This window comes from Balaenoptera borealis (assembly GCF_965194805.1).
Source record: "Balaenoptera borealis genome assembly, chromosome: 10".
In the NCBI taxonomy this organism is placed as follows: Eukaryota; Metazoa; Chordata; class Mammalia; order Artiodactyla; family Balaenopteridae; genus Balaenoptera; species Balaenoptera borealis.
Genome location: NC_138874.1, coordinates 104793947 through 104815848, shown reverse-complemented (window position 1 = coordinate 104815848; position 21902 = coordinate 104793947).

Here is a 21902-nt window from a genome sequence, read left to right as displayed (position 1 = left end):
CTATCTCACATCTTCTTTATCCACTCATCCATCAATGGACACTTAGGTTGCTTCCATATCTTTGTTATTGTAAATAATGCTGCTATAAACATAGGGATGCATGCATCTTTTTGAGTTAGTGTTTTTGTTTTCTTCTCACTTCATTCTTGAAGGATATTTTGCTGGATATACATATATGGCTTGATGGCTTTTTTCCTTTAGCACTTTAAAGACACTATTTTCTTCTGGCCTTTAGATTTCTGATGAGAAGTGAGCAGCTATTTAAATCATGTGTAATATGTTGTTTTTCCCTGGCTGCTCTCAAGAGTTTATCTTCAGTTTACAGCATTTTGATTATATTGTGCCCTGGTGTGGTTTTCTTTGCATTTATCCTTCCTGGAGTTTGCTAAGCTTGCTGATCTGTAAATTTACATCTTTCAACAAATTTCAAAATTTTTTTTCTAATATTTGTTCTGTACCACCTGTCTCTTTTCTTCTAGGACTCAAATTATAAAAGTACGTTAGACTTTTTGATATTGTTCCACAGGCCCTTGAGGCTCTATTCTTTATTATTTTTTCAATCTTTTTCTCTGTTCTTAAGATTGGATAATTTCTACTGATCTATATTCAAGTTTTCTATCATTATCAATCTTCTATGAAGGCCATCTGTGGAATTTTTAATTTCATATATTTTATGTTTTCATGTTGGAATTTCCAATTGATTATTTTTTATAGTTTTTATTTCTCTTTTGAGATTTTCTCTGTGTTCATTCCTTATGACACAGTTTCCTTTATACCATTGAACATATTAGCATAACCAGGGAAATGCAAATTAAGATCACAATAAGATACCACTATACCTATCAGATTGGCTAAAATTTAAAAGACTGACAATACTAAGCACTGACAAGAATATGGAGAAACTGGAAAATACAATGCTAGTAGGTATGTAATAAGATATAACCACTTAGGAAAAAATATTTCTGGGTTTCTTAAAGTTAAACATACACTTACCAAATGACCCAGTCATTCTATTCCTAGGTATTTATCCAAGAAAAATGAAAACGTGTCCACATGAAGACTTATATATGAAAGTTCATAGCACCTTTCTTCCCAATAGCCAAACCAGGGAAAACCCAATGTCCATCAACAGATAAATGGGTTAACAAAATGTGGCATGTCCATACAATGGAATAATACTCATCAATATAAAGGAGTGGCCTACTGATAGATGCAAGAACATGGATGAATCTCAAAATCATCATGCTGGGTGAAAGAAGCCAGAAACAAAAGAATATGTACTGCCTGATTCCATTTATTTAAAATTCTAGAAAATATAAGTGAATCATTTTTGCACACACGAAAAAATTAGTGGTTGCTTGGAGCCAGGTTAGAGGGAAGAATGGACTGTAAAGGGGCAAGAAGGAACTTTTTGGGGGGGTATATCTTGATTTTGGTGGTGGTTTATCGGCTTATGTAATTGCCAGAACTCATCAAATCGTACATTTTAAATGAGTGCAGTTTATTTTAAATAACAAAATTTATAACAAAGTTGATTAAAAAATAGCCCTATGAGGAAATGCTACTAAAATCCTTATTTCATAGAAAAAAGCAAATATAAAAGGATATATTTATTACATGGAAGAACAAAAATAATACCAATGTAATATATTAATTAAAATTAAATTACATAAATGACTTGGGCTTACTGATTCTAAAGATCTCCAAACATACAATTTCACTATTCGAAGCTATCTAGACTTTAAAATTTAACATTTTAAAAATTAAGAGCTTATGTAGAACAAAGTACACATACATTAAGTGAACCACTTGATTAATTTTTATGCTTGTATCCACCCATGTAACCATCACTCAGATCAAGATATGGAATATTCCAGCACCCAGAAGACTTCCTTAGGACCCCTTCGAGTCAGAAATTACTCCCAAGGGTCCTATCATGACCTATATCACCTTTGCTGATTAGTTTTGTCTGTTTTTGAGCTTCGTATAAGTGGAATCATATGGTATGTATTCTTTTGTGTCTGACAGTTTTCACTCAATATTATGTCTGTGAGAATAATTCATATTGTTGAATGTATCAGTAGTTCCTTCTTTCTTAACATTGTGTGTTATTTCATTGCATGAACATACCACAATTTATTTAGCCACTTTATTATTGGCAGACAATGAGTTGTCTCTGGTTTTCGGCTATTACAGTATGCTATGAATATTTGGGAACACATATCTTTGGCAAGAATAAACCATAATTTCTGGTGGAAAAGTAGAATTACAGCATCATAAATAAAAAGGCATTGTAAGTTTAACTTTATTTAATTAGATAAAATACATAGGCATTAAATAAGAAAATAATAAGTTATCTTGAAGTTTGCTTTTGTTATCGTTAGAGGAGCAGATGTTAATATCTTCCCCAGAAGAGGATTCCAGAATGGCTCCTCATGGAAAATTATGTGGAAAGCATTCCAGAATGAGCTTCAAGTTTATCCAGAATGTTATTTGAGGACCTCTCTCTGCCAAATGGTACTTGATGAGTTAAAATTAAGTTTGTTTCCACATCTTGGCTATTGTGAATTGTTGCAATGAACATGAGAATGTTAATATCTTTTTGAGTTCTTGATTTCAATTCTTTCAGATAATTAACCAGAAATGAAATCGTTGGATTGCATGGTAGTTCTATTTTGAATTTTTTGAGGAACCTCCATATAGTTTTCCATAGCAGCTTTACCATTTTGCATTCCCACTAACATTGTACAAGCATTCCAAATTCTCCATATCCTCAGTAACACTTGTTGTCTTTTGTTCTTTTGATAATAGCCAATCTGATAGGTGTGAGGTGATACCCTATTGTGATTTTGATTTGTATTTCCCTGATGATTAGTGACACTGAGCATTTTTTCATGCACTTGTTGGCCATTTTTATGTCTTCTTTGGAGAAAGGGCTATTCAAGTCCTTAGCCCATTTTTAAAGTGAGTTATTAGTTTTCATGATATTGAGTTGTGTCCATTGTCAGAAGAATGGATAAAGAAGATGTAGCATATACACACAATGGAATATTATTTAGCCTCTAAAAAGAAGGAAATTCTGTAATACGTGACAATGTGGATGAACCTTGAGGACTGAGCTAAATGAAATAAAGTTGCAGAAGGACAAATACTGCATGATTCCACTTATATGAGGTATTGAAAATAGTTAAACTCATAGAAACAGAGAGTGGAATGGTGGTTGCCAGTTGCTGGAAAAGGGAAATGGAGAGTTACTAATCAAAAGGCATAGAATTTCAGTTAAGCAAAATGAATAAGCTCTAGACATCTGCTGTATAACATTGTACCTAGAGTCAACAATACGGTATTGTGCACTTAAAAATTTGTTAAGAGGGTAGATCTCATGTTAAGTGTTCTTAACACACACACACACACACACACACACATTGTAGTAGGTATTTCTTTTCCCTCTATCCTCCCTCCCAGAAGCTCACATCCAAACATCAAAACAAATGTGTCAACAATTGACTTCAACATCAGCAGCAATAATGCTCTTTTCTAAGCAAGGAAGTGTCTTATCCCTGGCATTTCTCAGGTCAGCATACTTTCAGACTCTTTTTTTCCCACTCATTGCTGGTAGCCAGGGCCATTAATTCAGAGGGACAAGTAATACTGGTTTTCGATTTTTCTTGGTTTAGGCTTTAAACTGAGAGCATAACGGTCCCATCTTGGTTAGAAGTCTTTCCTTTTCATGTGTGAATTTTTCCTTCTCTGGCTGGAGCTGGGGGTATCCTGGATTCAAGTGCACTTATAAACAAAACAATGTGCGGATCTCTTTCAAGATTCTAAAGGTATTTTATAAATACAGATTTTGAAGAAAAAATATTTAGCATAACCAAACATTTACACATATAGTAATTTGAAAGCATAGGATTTTAGCACTTTACAAAAGCTTTCATAAGACATCTCCTTTAACACAGTATTTGTGTTTACCTGCCATTGCACCCAACAGCAGCATCTACAAACAAGTCCAAAAAATTGTTGACTCTAGCTTTCAAAGAATGGAAAAATAACTGAAATAATTTAAAAATTGTGGTAAAACACACATCACATAAAATTTACCATCTTAACCATTCTGAAGTGTATAGTTCAGGCATTAAATACATTCACATCGTTGTGCTGTCATCAGCACCATCCCATCCATCTCCTGAACTCTTTTCACTTTGCTAAACTGAAACTCCGTGTCCATGAAAGAATAACTCCTTACTCTCCCCTCCCCACGGACCCTGGCAACTGCCATTCTACTTTCTGTGTCTATGAGTTTGACTACTCTGGGTACCTCATTTAAGTGGAATCATACAGTATTTGTCCTTTGGTAACCGATTTATTTCACTTAGAGCCATGTTCTCAAGTTTCATCCATGCTGTAACTTGTGTTAGACTTCCCTTCCTTTTTAGCGCCGAGTAATATTCCATTATATGTATGTACCACATTTTGCTTATCCATTCATCCATGGATGGTCACTTGGGTTGTTTCCACCTTTTGACTATTCTGAATATTGCTGCTATGAACACGGGTGTACAAATATCTGTTCAAGGGCTTGCTTTCAATTTCGTTGGGTCTATATCCAGAAGTGGAATTGCTGGATCATATGGTAATTCTATTTAATAATTCAATTTTTAAAAACTTAAAAACATTTGTAATAATATTGTATGATTCCTATTATATGAAGGTCACAAACAGGAAAAACTATCATATGGTGATAAAGTCAGAGAGGTGGCCACCTCTGAGCAGGGGAAGCTGACTGGACGGGGCCAGAAGGGAACTCTCTAGGGTGATGGAAACGTTTTACATCTTGATCTGGGTAGAGGTTACACAGTATACATAAGAATGCATCAAGCCATACATTTAAGCCATATCGTACATTTTACTTTATGTAAATTATACCTAAAAAAACTCTCAAAGATATTTAACAGTGATATTTTTAAGCTGATATGGCACAGAAAACTCAGAGCCACGATATATTTAAATTTAATTTAAATATAGATAGATAGGTATGAAATAAGTTTTACATGTTTAAAAAAGCATTTGTAATATCTGACTAAGTAGGACAAATTTTCCCAATTCACCAGGAAGTTTCAGGAGGTTCCATATATCATGTTAGAATATAAATGCCCTTTTATGGATAAATGTTTCCTTTTGCCTGTAATTCCATGGAAAAAGAACAAAAAAAGAGCAAAGTTTCCAAGGATATGTTTCCTATGTTAACCATTGAAAATTTATATCATTAACAATTGAGGGAAGGTCATTAAGTGTATACATTAAATTTATCTTTACATCTGAGTAATCAATGTTTAAATGAGTCACTATTTCAATGTGGTTCATTTTTATTCCACAATTCTGAATATATATATATATATATATATATATATATATATACACACACACTTATGGTTGAAAAGAACTTTGTTACCGCAGAGCCTGTTAGGGAAGGCTGCCAAACAAACACTAAAAATTACCCGCCCTCGTATTTTTTCTATGAACAGCTTGTCTAACCCAAAGAAAATTCAGAAACAGAAAATTAAAGATAATTCTTCACTGCTAACCCAACCAAATAATTCCGTCATTCTAGAAAAATGGGTGTATTTTGACTTAGAATAACGTATGCCTGGCTAATTTACCTCTCGACAATAATGCAGAAGAAAAAGTGACCTAAATGAAGGAGCTGTGGTTAAAGCATAAAGGAAGAATGAGTTATAGACCACCCGATAAAATTATGAGAGAGTAAGCTGAGATTCAATTTGGAAAATTCCGTCAGGGAAAAAAATAGTCAGAAAAGATCTTCTGGTGAGGAGAACTGGAGACGTACGTGTACAGCATCTGTCTGGCCTGCCGGCTCAGATGCACTCTGTGAGGCCAGCAGCAGAGCTTCCTGAAAGTCAGTGCCTTTGCGTTCTGAATATGTGTCCCTAGAAAAGATGACTCTGTGCCCAGATAACACAGCAGGTACAGAAAAAAGAAAGCAAGACGAATAAAAGGGCAGAGACCTTTGTGTATAATGAATGATCAAGAAGTTTGGTGAGTGACCTGCCTGTAACGACACACACAGAGAAAAGAACTAGTTCTGATAAAATCAGATTAGTTATGGATAGAGGAAGAGCGAATTATCTTGTACAATAGGCCTAGTCACACCAGCTGCCTGTAAAATCTTGCACGGGGATTTTAATGAGCTCTCATTATCTCAGAACTGGGTTAAAACATCAGAGAACAGAAACTTCTAAGAATCAGAGTCCTAATTCTTCAAGGCATTTGGTCATGCGAACATCAAGCTAACCTTTCTGTCACAGCCAGAGACTGGGCTTGTCACAAAGGTGAGTTCTGCACAGCTTCTCCAGCTCGCTACTTAGAAAACATACCATTGAATCCCTAATACCAGCAGCCTTTGCTATTTATAACTGTGTTCAAAGCTTATTTACTAATTACAGCGTTTGAATTGCACGTTCACCTATCTCCCATTCCATAAATCCATGGGAATAAAGCAGAGAGAAGGGGAGTGGGAGAGGGAGAGGGACTTACTTTAACTTTAGTTCTTAAATAGCTTTAAAAATTAACATTGAATTGTCACAAAAGAGTACTTGTAAAATATGTGTATGGCATAAAGAATCATGATAAAGTGACTGTTAATCCTTTGCTCAAAACCTCCCAATGGTGTCACCTCTCCCTCAGAGTAAAACCAAAATCTTCCTTGAGATCCACTCCCACCTGGCACCTCCTACCTTGCCTCCTACTCACCCCTCCCCCACTTGGCTCCAGCCACCTGACTTCTTGCTGTTCCTGGAGGGCTGACTTCTCCCATCTCAGGCCTCAGTCCTTCCTCTGCCTGCAGCTCTCCGGCTGAGCCGCACATCCTCAGGGCTTCACCCCAATGCCGCCTCCACAGCCAGCCTTCCCTGGCCACCCTATATACAATTTCAACTCACCCCAGTCAACACTTCCTCATCTCCTTCTGTGCTTTATTTTTAAAATTCTTAGCATCTATCACTAAATAACATATACTGTTTATTAATCATGTTTTTTGCCTATCTCTAAGCACCAGAAGTTAGTTCCAAAGAGCAGAATGTCTGTTCTGTTCACTGTCATTTCCCCTGACACACTGAGAGCTCTGAATAAGTATTTGTTGAGCGCGTATATGAGGAAACACCCTTGTATCCAGCACCCAACTGAAGGAATAGGACAAATCCCCTGCATGACCCTCCTCCATTCCATCCTTTCCTCCTCGATCAGAGGTGGCCATGAATCTAAAGTTGTTTATCACTCCCCTGCTTTTTAAAAAAATACTGTGTGTGTTTGAAACACAATATGTGTTTATATGCCTACAAATATACTGTTTAGTTTTGCGTATCTTTGACTTTCTATAAATGCAATCATTACGTATGCATTCTTCTGCGATTTGGTTTTTTCATTCAACAGTGTGTCTTTGAAGTTCATCCATGTTACGTGTAGCTTTGGTTCAGTTTTTGCCACTGTATAGTACTATATTGTATGATTACACCACCATTAATTTATCCATTTTTCTGTTTTTGATATTTGGATTGTATTTGGTTTTAGTGTTACAAAAATTGTCTCTGTGAACATTTTTATACACGACCTTGCGATTGTGTGCTTTCAGATCTGGGGCTGGACTTGAAAGGTTGTAGGGTCTTTTGTTCTTAGTCTTTATTGGATAGTGTCAAATTATTTCCAAAGAGATTGTTCCAATTTACGTTTCCATCAGCACTGTTCTGGTTGCTCCACATTCTCACAATAACTGGGTATTATCAGACTTTCATAGTTTTGACAATCTGTTGTCAGTAAAACCACCTCGTGGTTTCAGTCAGTGTTTCCTTGATTATCAATGTTATTAAGTGTCTTTTCTTTGGCTATTTGGGTTTTTTCCTCTGTAAGTGCCTCTTGACCATTTTTTTTTATTTGGTTATTTTTTTCTGTTGTATTTGTAAGCATTCCTTACATATTCTGGATAAACATATCTTGTTCGTTACAAATGTTGCACTATATCCTTCTGATTGTGGGATTGTGGGATTTTTACTTTATGTTTTCTTTTCCTGAACAGAAGTTCTTAATTTTAGTGTAATTAAATATATATTATTTTCTTTGTCAGTTATCCTTTTTACTCAGAAGTTAGATATCTGATACTGTCTTCTAATTGTTTTATAGTTCTTCCTTTTATATTTAAGTCTTAATCCACCTGGAATAGATTTTTTAGAATGTATAGTATGATGTAGGGGGGGGCCAACTTCATGTGTATAACCAATTGTCCAAGCACTATTTGTTGAAAAATCCTATCTTCTCACTGGCCTGCAGACGCCAGTTTCATAATGTATCATTTCCATATTTGTTTGGGTCTTTGTCTTTTGTTCCATTGATCTGTCTACCCTTTTACTCAACATTTATTCTTTTAATTTAATTTTTATTTTATTGTGGTAAGAACACTTTATATGAGATCTATCCTCTTAACATATTTTTAAGTGTGTAATACAGATGGTTATCTATAGGCAAAATGTTATACAACAGATCTTTTGAACTTACTCATCTTGCATAACTGAAACTTTATACCTGTTAATTAACAACACCTCATTTAAAAAACACTTTAGAAAGTAAGGATAGAAAGCTACTTCCTTAACATAACAATAATACTTCTCAGGAACCAATGCTTAATGATGAAAGACTAGAAGCATTTTCATTTACACCAGATGCTCGTTATTTATTATAATTTAAGTTGTTCTGAAGGTGTTAAATAATGCAACAATTCAGTAACAAGTAATACACCAACTGGGAAGGAGGGGGCAATATTCCCTTATTTCCAGATGCTATCACTATATTTATGAAAAAACCATTGAAAATAATAAGAGAATTCTGTAAAGTAGTCAGTTATAAACGTTATATGCAAAATTCAACAGACTCCTTTCTGTGGAAACAATTCATATCACAAAAGAGAGTCTACTCACAAAAACAATAAGAGACTAAATATCTAGGAATCCCAAGAGTAACTAATAGCAAATACCTATTGAGGGTGAGGGATTTTTTACGCTATCACTTAATCCTCAAAGTAAACTGTGGTTATGTGTTATTCCTATACTCATTTTGTAGTTGAAAGACCTGAGCTGCGGAAGGGTTTAATAGCTTCCCAAGGTCATTCATAGAACACAGCAGAGTCAGGATTTGAACCAAAGTTCATGATCTTAACCACTAGGCAAGAGTGTCACTCTACCTTTTACAAAGAAAATCATAGGACTCTACTAAGGGATCAGAAAAATGTCCAATTCAGTGGACACATGTGAAGAGGATGGCTGCATGTAATGAAGGATGTCAGTTCTTATCAGATTATATTTGAATTAATGCAAACCCAATAAAATCCTGACAGAATTTTTTTTAATGTAACAACTTTATTGATTTATAATTATTCATATCAGGATTTTTTTCTTAATTTGCCAAATGATTCTAAGTTCTAGAAGTCTAAACATGGAAATTCTGACAAGAGGAGGGTAACTTGCCTAAGCTGATACTAAAATATACTATAAAGCCATATTTATTAGAATAATGAGGTACTGGGGTAGAAATAGACCAGGGTCCTCAAGCTGGAGCAACTTTGCCCCTCAAAGACATTTGGCAATATCTGGTGACATTTTTGATGGTTACAACTCAGGGATGGGGTGCTACTGGCGTTGGGTGAATAGAGGTCAGGGACGCTGCTAAAAATCCTATAGTGCCCAGGACAGCCCCTCACTCCCACCCCGGCCAGTAATTTGGCACCAAATAAAGAATAATCTGGCCCCCAAATGTCAATAGTGCCAAGGCAGAGAAACTAAAATAGACAAATGAATAGAACAGAGTAGAGAAAGTAGCATTAGACCTTAGCATCTATAGAAATATAATCTAATATAAAGGTGTCATTAAACCAGTGGAACATTATGATTAATTAATGAACCATTTGAAAAACAAAATTAAAGTCAATCCTAACCTCATTTCTTACACCAAATCTGACAGTGCATAAAAGTTAAAAACATCTCCACAGAATAAAAACAAAGACAAAATAAAAACCACAACCTGGGGAAAATAAGTGCAATATATAGGTCAGACAAAAAATTAATATCCCTGATATACAAAGAGTTTTTATAAACTGATAAGGAGAAGACAAACCACACAGATAAAATAGGCAAAGCACATAAACAGGATGCTCAGAAATTAAAAATATGTATAAATATAATAATGAAAAGTGAAAATTACATATAAAAAACAAAATATATAAAATGTAATAATGAAGTATAATAATGAGAGATGCAAATTAAAATGAGATATCATTTTGACAAGCAAAAAACCAAAAGCCTGCAATGACTGAAGGCACAGACTTTTGAGTCAAATCTCCTGGAACGAATCCTGCAGAGCCCTCTCTTACTGGCAGTAACAAGTATTACTAGCAATGTAAGCCTTCTATCCTCCAGTCTCGGGAAAGCTACAAAGGGCATCCACTGCGGTTATGGTTACATACTGAATAGTCTAAATTTACGTGGCCCAAATGCTGGATTAACAGCATTCTTTTATATAGACTGACCCTATTTGACTGTATAAACCTATGCAAATTCATTTTTTCTGGTGTAAATTTACTGGAGGCAATATCAGGAAATTTTACTAGCTGTAATGATTTATTCAGGCCTCTAGAGTGCCATTTATTTCCCAGTAGAAAAGTAGTTTAGAATATTTCAGTACTTCATTATTCAATGATTTCCCTCTAAAATCCATTAAAATTCAAGTAAAAAAAAAAATCTCCTATGGGGCTGCAAACATCCTTAATGGTTTGGGCCAGAGTTATGAATATTTCTGAAGAAATGATATTTGTCCATATCCCTAGTATCTTGAAAGGAGCTATTCTATATGAGAGAAAAAAAAATCCCTCTCCATTTGCTGTCCCTAAATTAAAATTCATGATTTGGTAGAGCACTTGAATACAACCCTTGTTTCTTATCATGTCTGTGGGAATTGTGATTCCCAGGCAGCCTGACGTCAAGTGAAACCCAAAATCACAGCACAGAAAAAACCCCAAAAACCCAAATACCCAGTGCTTCCTGGGTCCTCAGACACCATTTCCATGAGGCTGAAGTTGCCCAGTGGGCCAGTAACAGAGGGCCGTCAAATAGCACAGGTGGGCTGCGTGGACTTGCCACCAAAACCTGTCTTCCAGTCACACATCACATCTTGAGACAGCCCAACCATGAGCACCCTTGCTCAGCTCAGGTCCCCAACAGTCACAGCTGCTGGCAGGAGGAAAGGCAGTTCTCATGAATCTGCTCTCCTTTCTGAGCACAGGGATGTCACTAAGGCCCGTGGGTTGGATGAAAGAATGACTCAGAAACCAAAGCATTTAGAAAAGAAAAGAAGACGTTTACTCGCAGAGAAGTTTCAAGGATGTCATTCTTTAGGAAGATCAACTCATTAAATAAAACACCCAATAGGAATTTAAGAAAAAAACATAAGATTACCAAAGTCACCAGGCTGATATTATTCTGTTAATAGCGAACCTATTCACAAAAACTGGACACATCTTTAGCCAACAGCTCTGCAAAAGTTAAGGATAAAATGATTCTATTATGGAGAAATGCTCAAAATCTTCCACTCGTTCCCCAACTTTCTTGAAATGAATGAATTCCAAATTCCTTACCACGTCTTATAAGGCTGGTCTCTCTGCTCCCTGACGTTATGTCCTCTCACCTCCTCCCTTGTGCTCTGGGCTCTGACCAAACTGTATCCTGTGCTGTTTTTCAGACACACAGGCTCTTACCTGAGGCAAATATATTTGTCGAATAAATTCATGAGCATGAGTTTGAAAGTATGAGAAACAAGGACTTGCAGAAAGATCAACAGTTGTTCCCGTGGCTTCCCACATGGATTCTAGAGAGGTGGCAGTGACTGGATTTCGAGTTCCCTCCTGGGCATGAAATCTTGCCCTTTAGTGCTCTTCTCCAGCCCAGCCCCACTGTGCTATTTTTTCTCAACCTCTTTTAAAGTATTCTCTGTCTGCTTAGCAGCCTATTAAGGTGTCTGGATGTGCCTATGCATGTAGGACTTCTTGGGGACAGGGGGTGGGTAGAGGGAAGAGGCCTTCTTTCACAATATCTCAAACCTCATCGGCAGTTATATAAAGCTTGATTGCATCCTAGAGCTCCCAAATGGTAATCACAAGACTTGTCAAATGCCACTACTCAGTAAAAGGGATTAAAAAGGAAAGAGTTAAAATTCTTCAGAACCAGTGAAGAGAGCCTTGTTGTTGTGAGCTGTGATAAAAAAGAGGGGGAAAAAAAACACCAAGCTAATAATTTGTGCTGAAATTTTTCTTTTGTTCCCTAATTAAGATAGCCTTGTGATCAATCTTTGTTTCTCAACCTTGGCTGCACATTGGAATCATTTGAAGATCTTTAAAGAAAATACTGATGCCTGGGACCCACCCCAGGGATGCTGATGTAAATTGGGTTAGAGAGTGGTCTAGATGTTGGGATTTTTAAAGCTCCTCATGAGATTCTGGTGTGCACTTTAATATCACCAGTTAAAATGATATGGAATGATATGGTATAATCATTTATAATGATGATGGCACAGTGCTTAATTAAACCGGATACCTATACTAACAAGTACAATTGGCAAATATCTTTGAGATCACACATAAGCATAGGTACATGTTGAGTAACTGTGCTGTAGATACCAGTTGGTGTGTTTTGCAGAGAGAATGAAGAATATCTGAGAATCCAGCATTCTAAACACCTTAAAGAAGGATATTAAGGAGGTTTCTTCTTTTTTCTTAAAACTATGCTTATTTGGCTGCAGGAATAGAGGTGCAGGAAGTGGAGGGGAAAATTATCAAGTGACAGTAAATATTAAAATCTTGGAGATCAAGTAGTTTTTCACCACAGTTTGCTCTTCTTAGAAATTCCAAAATTTTATCATCAGCATTAAAACATGTATTTTATTCAAGAAGTGAGAGGTTCAGGCTCTCACTTCTTGAATAAAAATGAATGAATATATTACTGAGGTACCTCACTTGAAATTGTGGACTAGATATCAGTGGGGCATGGAAAATGTGTATTGAAAGTGCTTTGATCTCCTTCATGTGAACACACTTCCCCTTGGAATTTAAGCTCATTTCTCTGCACACAGCATGCTAAACACACGTTCCACTGCCATAACATGATCATATTCAAAATGTCACCACTTTTTTCAACACTGTGTCAGGATCAGAAGGCGTTTTGTTGACCAACTGTTCTTTGCGAAGCCAGGCATGCATTAACTGGACTTCTGGTGCCTCTCAGTTGTGTAGTCACAGCCTTTTTGCTGTCTGTACTGATCCCAGTACACCTTTTCCAATTTATCTTATGGCTCACTAACCTGTCGTTTACTCTATGGAAGTCCTTCCCCCCTGCAGCATGGACTTTCAGCGGGAGGAGGAAAAGTCATCAAACATCTCCCCTCGCATGGCTTTACATGTCTGGTTTTCTACAGCTATATGCCTAGGGTACACACAGTGATAGCAATTACATGGGGTGGTATGGTATTTGTACTGATGGGGTTCAGGACATTCTACCCCAAAATATGACACCTTGGCATATTGAACATTTTAAACTGAAGGAATTTGAGAAATGGCATGTACAGGAAGGACTTTCTGCCCTTCCCTGGAGCACCCCATGTGAGAGGTGCCCTCCCTCTACCCAGAGGAAGGGACTCAGAGGGGAATGTGAATGAACAGGCCTTGATAATTTCCCCCAGTTTATTACACTTAGCTCATAGTCTTTGCCCCATCACATCTTCCCATGACTTTCCACTCCTCATCAAACCTAGCATAAAACCACTCAAGCTTAACTGTTTCTTCAAGTCCTCATTTCCTTAGGAAGGCTCCTGTGTCACATAAACCTTATATTAAATACATTTGTATGCTTTTCTCTTGTTAATGTCTTTTATTACAGGGGTTCCAGTCAACAATGTAAAGGGTAGAGGAAAAATATATTTTTCCTCCCCTATAATGCTATGAAAGTCCAACAATTTCATCTGATAAAGGAATTTCACCAATTTATTCTGTGCTCTCTCAAAAGTGTCTGTCTCTGACCTTGAACCTGGTTTTGTAAACTCCTCTGTGATTCTGTGACTTGTACCTGTTTTTGCTACAAGGAATGTGAGCTTGAAAAATGCCTTTGTGTTCTTGATCTCATCTGCTATTAATAAACCTCATACTGGAAGGTATGATGTTCTGCTTGTTTTAAAAAAATACTCAATGTACTTAACAAAGAGGTCACTATGTTCTGCTTAAAAATGAAATGGGAGTGTCAAAAACTTTATGCTACTTTTGGAGAAATATTTATATATTGGAGCCCTGAAGGAAAATGGAAGATGTTTTGCTATTCAGTTAGTTCCTCTCATCCTTCCAGATTCATTTGACTCAGAGCTGGTTTTGCGTTTGTTATATTATTCTGTACTATGGTATTTGCTACTATTTTCATCTCTGATTTTCCATCTCAATGAATAACTTTTGAGCCATTGATCCTTTTCGTAAAATTGGGGATATATCAAACACAAGAGTAACAACAACTTAGGCAAATTAACAAGTTCAGTTGACAAATAAACCCACAAATGATGTGGGAATCTGAGAACTGCTCTTGTTAAGTAAAACGGCTGCTGAGGGCTAAAGGACTTGTTGGATGTTTACAGTACATTCTGCAGTTGTTAAGAAGGGAACCAGATTTCTGTGGAAATCATAGCAAGTGTTACATTGCATATTTATCAAAGGCGTGTGAACAAAATTGTTTCATCTCTTTATTCCTCTGAAACTGCCAAACCACATGCTCGCCCCTTGACAGATTCCACCCCCGTGAAGTGTGGAACAGAAAACTCCACAGGGATAGGACTGTGTCTGTACTTTGCCCAGCCGGGTACCTGGACATGGTCAACTCTGTACGTACCTGTTGAAGGAGTTAGTACATCCACCATCATCAGCCTCAATAGGTGAAGTGCTCTTGATTTCTCCCACTTTATCATCTTCTACTCTCAGAACCCTATGCATGTTAAGAAGTAAGTGCAAACAGATTATACTTTTCTGCCTACTCAAAGAGCACAAGGGATAAGAGTCACACCTTGAGCCCAGGATGACAAATCGATTTTGATTTGTGTATCAACAATAATTAACTGGTAGTGACTGCTTGGAGCATTGGAGTGAGAAGGATTCTGAGGTCACATCTGATTTCAGTGGGAAAGAGGATGGTGATCAATTAGTAGTGGGACTGTGGGTTGGGAGTGAAAATTGGCATCACATTGGGCATGAATTTTCCATTCCCATCTTTAGTTAGTTATTTTGCAGTAAAAAGCTAAACACTTTAAGTGCCGATGGTGGAATTTAAGGTGCCAGCAATGAGGTAGAGGAGTGATTGAGAATATCAGCCATTTGATGGATTCTCCAAAAATCCCAAGGCTTCACCTGCCTACAGTCTGCTCCATGCAGGATACTAGGTGAGGCTTTGGGGACAATAAGTGACACAAATCAAGAGTTCCTATACCTGACTGAATATCAGAAATTCCTATGGAACTTTATTATATCAATTCCTCAACTGAGACCTATTGGCTCATACACTCAGGGATTCAGTACTTAAAAAAACATCCTGTGATGACTCGGATTCACACGCAAGTTTGGGAGACAGTGATAAAATCTACTCGGGAGAACCAAAACCTGAATCCTTCCCAGCAGAATGCCTAGGAAGCTGTCAAGGCTGCTGCTTAAGGATTCTACACAGCGATGACAGATAGTAGCTTCCTAGACCCTGAGGTCCTGATATCTGGTTGTCTCTTTTTGTGATGCCAGCAGTCATGGGATAATCATTGCTTAGCTCCTTCTAGGGTTTAAAAATAACGATATTCTACTCATGTCATTCCTTTTTCATATTTTAGCTGGAATATTACTATAAAGAGAAATTTGCCTCTTTACTATTACTTGCCTCTTTAGTAAGTATTTAATTACTCTGAGTTACAGTTCGCATAGAAAAGGCAGGATAAATGATCAATTTCCCATTTATTTGTCAATTTTCAAAGTAATGAGGTTAATATCCTTCAAAGGTGATTAATAAAATTTTGTTTTTATTTAAATTATCAATTGGAACTCATGGATAAAATATACTTAAATTCTTTCAGTCCTTTGCCATATAACTACTGTTTATTGATGCTCATTTTGTTCTATCTGCAACCAGTAGGGGCTTCTAAGGAGTTGTTGGCTCCTCAGTCTTTTTGACATGATTTTACTAACCCTTGATAGTTTCCCTGTTTTTAGGTCTGAAAAAATGTTGCAGCTTTCTCTTTTATGTGGAATAAGCCATTGCTCCAAGGAGCCTTGGTTCTTTTTGACAGGAAATAGCATTTAGAGGCCACAATCTGAATGCTAGGGGTGTTCATCACTACTGGGTTGTCATTGTTTCTTTTTTTAAAAAATTTTTATTTGTAGATTTATTTACAAATCAATGACATATAGAGAAACCAATAATGGGCATAAATGTTTAATAATTACAAAGGAGGATATGTAAATGCCCTGTAAGGACATGAAAAGATGCTTTCTCTATCATTTGTCATCAGATAAATTCAAATTAAAACCAACATGAGATATCACTACACACTCACCAGAATGGCTAAATTATTGACAGAAGGACTGCCAATACCAAGTGTGCTGAGGATGTGGAGGCAAAAAGAACTCTCCCATGCTGATAGCAGTGTGAATGGCTGCACTCCCCTGCAGAGCTTCCCGGTGGTTCCTAGCAAAGCTGAGTGTGTGCACACTTCGTGAATCTGCAAGTCCATTCCTAGGTTTATACTTGAAACAATGCACACAGAATATACACTCAAAAATATTCATACATACAAAAATATTCATAGAAGCATTATTTGCAAATAGCTTCAAACTAGAAACAACCTAAGTGTCCACCAACTGTAGAATGGATAGATAAATAGTCATGCCAAAGAATTCTACACAACACTGAAAAAGATCAAACTATTGCTATTTGCAACAATAGACATAACGTTGGCCAAACTGAGAATGAATAAATGCTGCATGATCCCATTTGTATCAAATTAAGAAAAACAAGCAACACTAACCTATGGTAATAGAAATCAGAGTAGTGGTTACCTTATTAGTAATTAGTAATTTGTAATGATTGAGAGGAGCACAAAGGAGATTTCTGTAATGTCATTACTGTTCTTTTAAAAAAACTTTACATAGGTGTGTTGACTTTGAAAAAATACATTGAGCTGTACATTTCGGATTTGTGTACTTTCTTGTATGTATGTTTATTTCAATTAAAATAACTTAAATGAAAGCAAACCATGGCAGTCCCTCTCCTGGGGGCTTCTATCCTATACGGTGACCTGGGTTACACCGTGTACATAAAGTGTAGTTTTCCAGCTTTCACTGTTTCTACCAACATGTGATTCACCCACCAGCCCCATTTATCCTCCTTCTAACCTCTCCAGTAGTGTGGCAGACCAGCCTGTCGTCAATGGAGTGAACCACAGAAGGAGAGGACATAAAGTGTGAGGATTAAAGATGCAGAGAACCCCTGAAACATGAGTCACTCCGACGACAAGAGCTACAAAGAGATGGCAGGGTTTTGCCCCATTCAATGCAAGAAGTATCAGCAGCTCAAAGATTCATTAATCATAGCATTTTTCCATAGTTACATAAAAATGGAATGCTTCTAACTTTAAAATCAGTTGTCATAGAACTGACTTGTCATTTTGCTGGGAGAAGTAATCTAAATTTAACCTAAAGAGTTATTACAGAAACCACATCAAATGTTGCCCTATAAAACACTAATCAAGGTAGTTGTTTAACCCTGTGACATTCAAGTTACCATATCTCTAACTTTTTTTTTGAATTTATTTATTTATGTATACAGCAGGCTCTTATTAGTTATCTATTTTATACATATAAGTATATATATATGTCAAACCCAATCTCCCAATTCATCCCACCACCCCCCCTACACCCACTTTCCCCCCCTTGGTGTGCATACGTTTGTTCTCTGCGTCTGTGTCTCTATTTCTGCCTTGCGAACTGGTTCATCTGTACCATTTTTCTAGATTCCACATGTATGAGTTAATATACAATATTTGTTTTTCTCTTTCTGACTTACTTCACTCTGTATGACAGTCTCCAAGTCCATCCATGTCTCTACAAATGACCCAATTTTGTTCCTTTTTATGACTGAGTAATACTCCATTGTATATATGTACCACTTCTTCTTTATCCATTCATTCGTCTGTTGATGGGCATTTAGGTTACTTCCATGACCTGGCTATTGTAAATAGTGCTGCAGTGAACATTGGGGTGCATGTGTCTTTTTGAATTATGGTTTTCTCTGGGTATATGCCTAGTCGTGGGATTGCTGGGTCATATGGTAATTCTATTTTTAGTTTTATAAGGAACCTCCATACTATTCTCCATAGTGGCTGTATCGATTTACATTCCCACCAACAGTGCAAGAGGGTTCCCTTCTCTCACACCCTCTCCAGCATTTGTTGTTTGTAGATTTTCTGATGATGCCCATTCTAACTGGTGTGAGGTGATACCTCATTGTAGTTTTGATTTGCATTTCTCTAATAATTAGTGGTGTTGAGCAGCTTTTCATGTGCCTCTTGGCCATCTGTATGTCTTCTTTGGAGAAATATCTATTTAGGCCTTCTGCCCATTTTTAATAGGGTTTTTTGTTTTTTTAATATTGAACTGCATGAGCTGTTTATATATTTTGGAGATTAATCCTTTGCCCGTTGATTCATTTGCAAATATTTTCTCCCATTCTGAGGGTTGTCTTTTCGTCTTGTTTGTAGTTTCCTTTGCTGTGCAAAAGCTTTTAAGTTTCATTAGGTCCCATTTGTTTATTTTTGTTTTTATTTCCATTATTCTAGGAGGTGGGTCAAAAAAGATCTTGCTGTGATTTATGTCAAAGAGTGTTCTTCCTATGTTTTCCTCTAAGAGTTTTACAGTGTCTGGTCTTACATTTAGGTCTTTACTACATTTTGAGTTTATTTTTGTGTCTGGTGTTAGGGAGTGTTCTAATTTCATTCTTTTACATGTAGCTGTCCAGTTTTCCCAGCACCACTTATTGAAGAGACTGTCTTTTCTCCATTGTATATCCTTGCCACCTTTGTCATAGATTAGTTGACCATAGGTGCGTGGGTTTATCTCTGGGCTTTCTATCCTGTTCCATTGATCTATATTTCTGTTTTTGTGCCAGTACCATATTGTCTTGATTACTGTAGCTTTGTAGTATAGTCTGAAGTCAGGGAGTCTGATTCCTCCAGCTCCGTTTTTTTCCCTCAAGATTGCTTTGGTTATTTGGGGTCTTTGGTATCTCCATACAAATTTTAAGATTTTTTGTTCTAGTTCTGTAAAAAATGCCATTGGTAATTTGATAGGGATTGCATTGAACCTGTAGATTGCTTTGGGTAGTATAGTCATTTTCACAATATTGATTCTTCCAATCCAAGAACATGGTATATCTCTCCATATGTTTGTGTCATCTTTGATTTCTTTCATCAGTGTCTTATAGTTTTCTGAGTACAGGTCTTTTACCTCCTTAGGTAGGTTTATTCCTAGGTATTTTATTCTTTTTGTTGCAATGGTGAATGGGATTGTTTCCTCAATTTCTCTTTCTGATCTTTCGTTGTTAGGGTATAGGAATGCAAGAGATTTCTGTGCATTAATTTTGTATCCTACAACTTTACCAAATTCATTGATTAGCTCTAGTAGTTTTCTAGTGGCATCTTTAGGATTCTCTATGTATAGTATCATGTCATCTGCAAACAGTGACAGTTTTACTTCTGCTTTTCCAGTTTGATTCCTTTTATTTCTTTTTCTCCTGTGATTGCCGTGACTAGGCCTTCCAAAACTATGTTGAATAATAGTGGCAAGAGTGGACATCCTTGTCTTGTTCCTGATCTTAGAGGAAATGCTTTCAGTTTTTCACCATTGAGAATGATGTTTGCTGTGGGTCTGTCATATATGGCCTTTATTATGGTTGAGGTAGGTTCCCTCTATGCCCACTTTCTGGAGAGTTTTTATCATAAATAGGTGTTGAATTTTGTCAAAAGCTTTTTCTGCATCTATTGAGATGATCATATGGTTTTTATTCTTCAATTTGTTAATATGGTGTATCACATTGATTGATTTGCATATATTGAAGAGTCCTTGCATCCCTGGGATAAATCCCACTTGATCATGGTGTATGATCCTTTTAATGTGTTGTTGGATTCTGTTTGCTAGTATTTTGTTGAGGACTTTTGCATCTATATTCATCAATGATATTGGTCTGTAATTTTCTTTTTTTGTAGTGTCTTTGTCTGGTTTTGGTATCAGGGTGATGGTGGCCTCGTAGAATGAGTTTGGGAGTGTTCCTTCCTCTGCAATTTTTTGGAAGAGTTTGAGAAGGATGGGTGTTAGCTCTTCTCTAAAGGTTTGATGGAATTCACCTGTGAAGCCATCTCGTCCTGGACTTTTGTTTGTTGGAAGATTTTTAATCACAGTTTCAATTTCATTACCTGTGATTAGTCTGTTCATATTTTCTTTTTTTTTCCTGGTTCAGTCTTGGAAGTTTATACCTTTCTAAGAATTTGTCCATTTCTTCCAGGTTGTCCACTTTATTGGCATAGAGCTGCTTGTAGTAGTCTCTTATGATGCTTTGCATTTCTGCAGTGTCCATTGTAATTTCTCCTTTTTCATTTCTAATTTTATTGCTTTGAGTCCTCTCCCTCTTTTTCTTGATAAGTCTGGCTAATGGTTTATCAATTTTGTTTATCTTCTCAAAGAACCAGCTTTTAGTTTTATTGATCTTTGCTCTTTGTTTCTATTTCATTTATTTCTGCTCTGATCTTTTTGATTTCTTTCCTTCTACTAACTTTGGGGTTTTTTTGTTCTTCTTCCGCTAGTTCCTTTAGGTGTAAGGTTAGATTGTTTATTTGAGATTTTTCTTATTTCTTGAGAATAAGAAGTAATTTTATTCTATAAAGTTCTAATAAATAATTTTATTCTATAAGATTCCCTCTTAGAACTGCTTTTGCTGCATCCCATAGGTTTTGGATTGTTGTGTTTTCATTGTAATTTGTCTCTAGGTACTTTTTGATTTCCTCTTTGATTTCGTCAGTGATCTCTTGGTTATTTAGTAACGTGTTGTTTAGCCTCCATGTGTTTGTGTTTTTAACGTTTTTTTCCCTATAATTTATTTCTAATCTCATAGTGTTGTGGTTGAAAAAGATGTTTGATATGATTTCAGTTTTCTTAAATTTACCGAGGCTTGATTTGTGATCCAAGATGTGATCTGTCCTGGAGAATGTTCTGTGCGCACTTGAGAAGAAAGTGTAATCTGCTGTTTTTGGATGGAATGTCCTATAAATATCAATTAAATCTATCTGGTCTATTGTGTCATTTAAATCTTGTGTTTCCTTATTAATTTTCTATCTGGATGATCTGTCCATTGGTGTAAGTGAGGTGTTAAAGTCCCCCACTATTATTGTGTTACTGTCAATTTCCTCTTTTATAGCTATTAGCTTTTGCCTTATGTATTGACGTGCTCCTATGTTGGGTGCATATATATTTATCATTGTTATATCTTCTTCTTGGATTGATCCCTTGATCATTATGTAGTATCCTTCCTTGTCTCTTGTAACATTCTTTATTTTAAAGTCTATTTTATCTGATATGATTATTGCTACTCCAGCTTTCTTTGATTTCCCTTTGCATGGAATATCTTTTTCCATACCCTCACTTTCAGTCTGTATGTGTCCCTAGGTCTGAAGCAGGTCTCTTGTAGACAGCACATATATGGGTCTTGTTTTTGTATCCATTCAGCGAGCCTGTG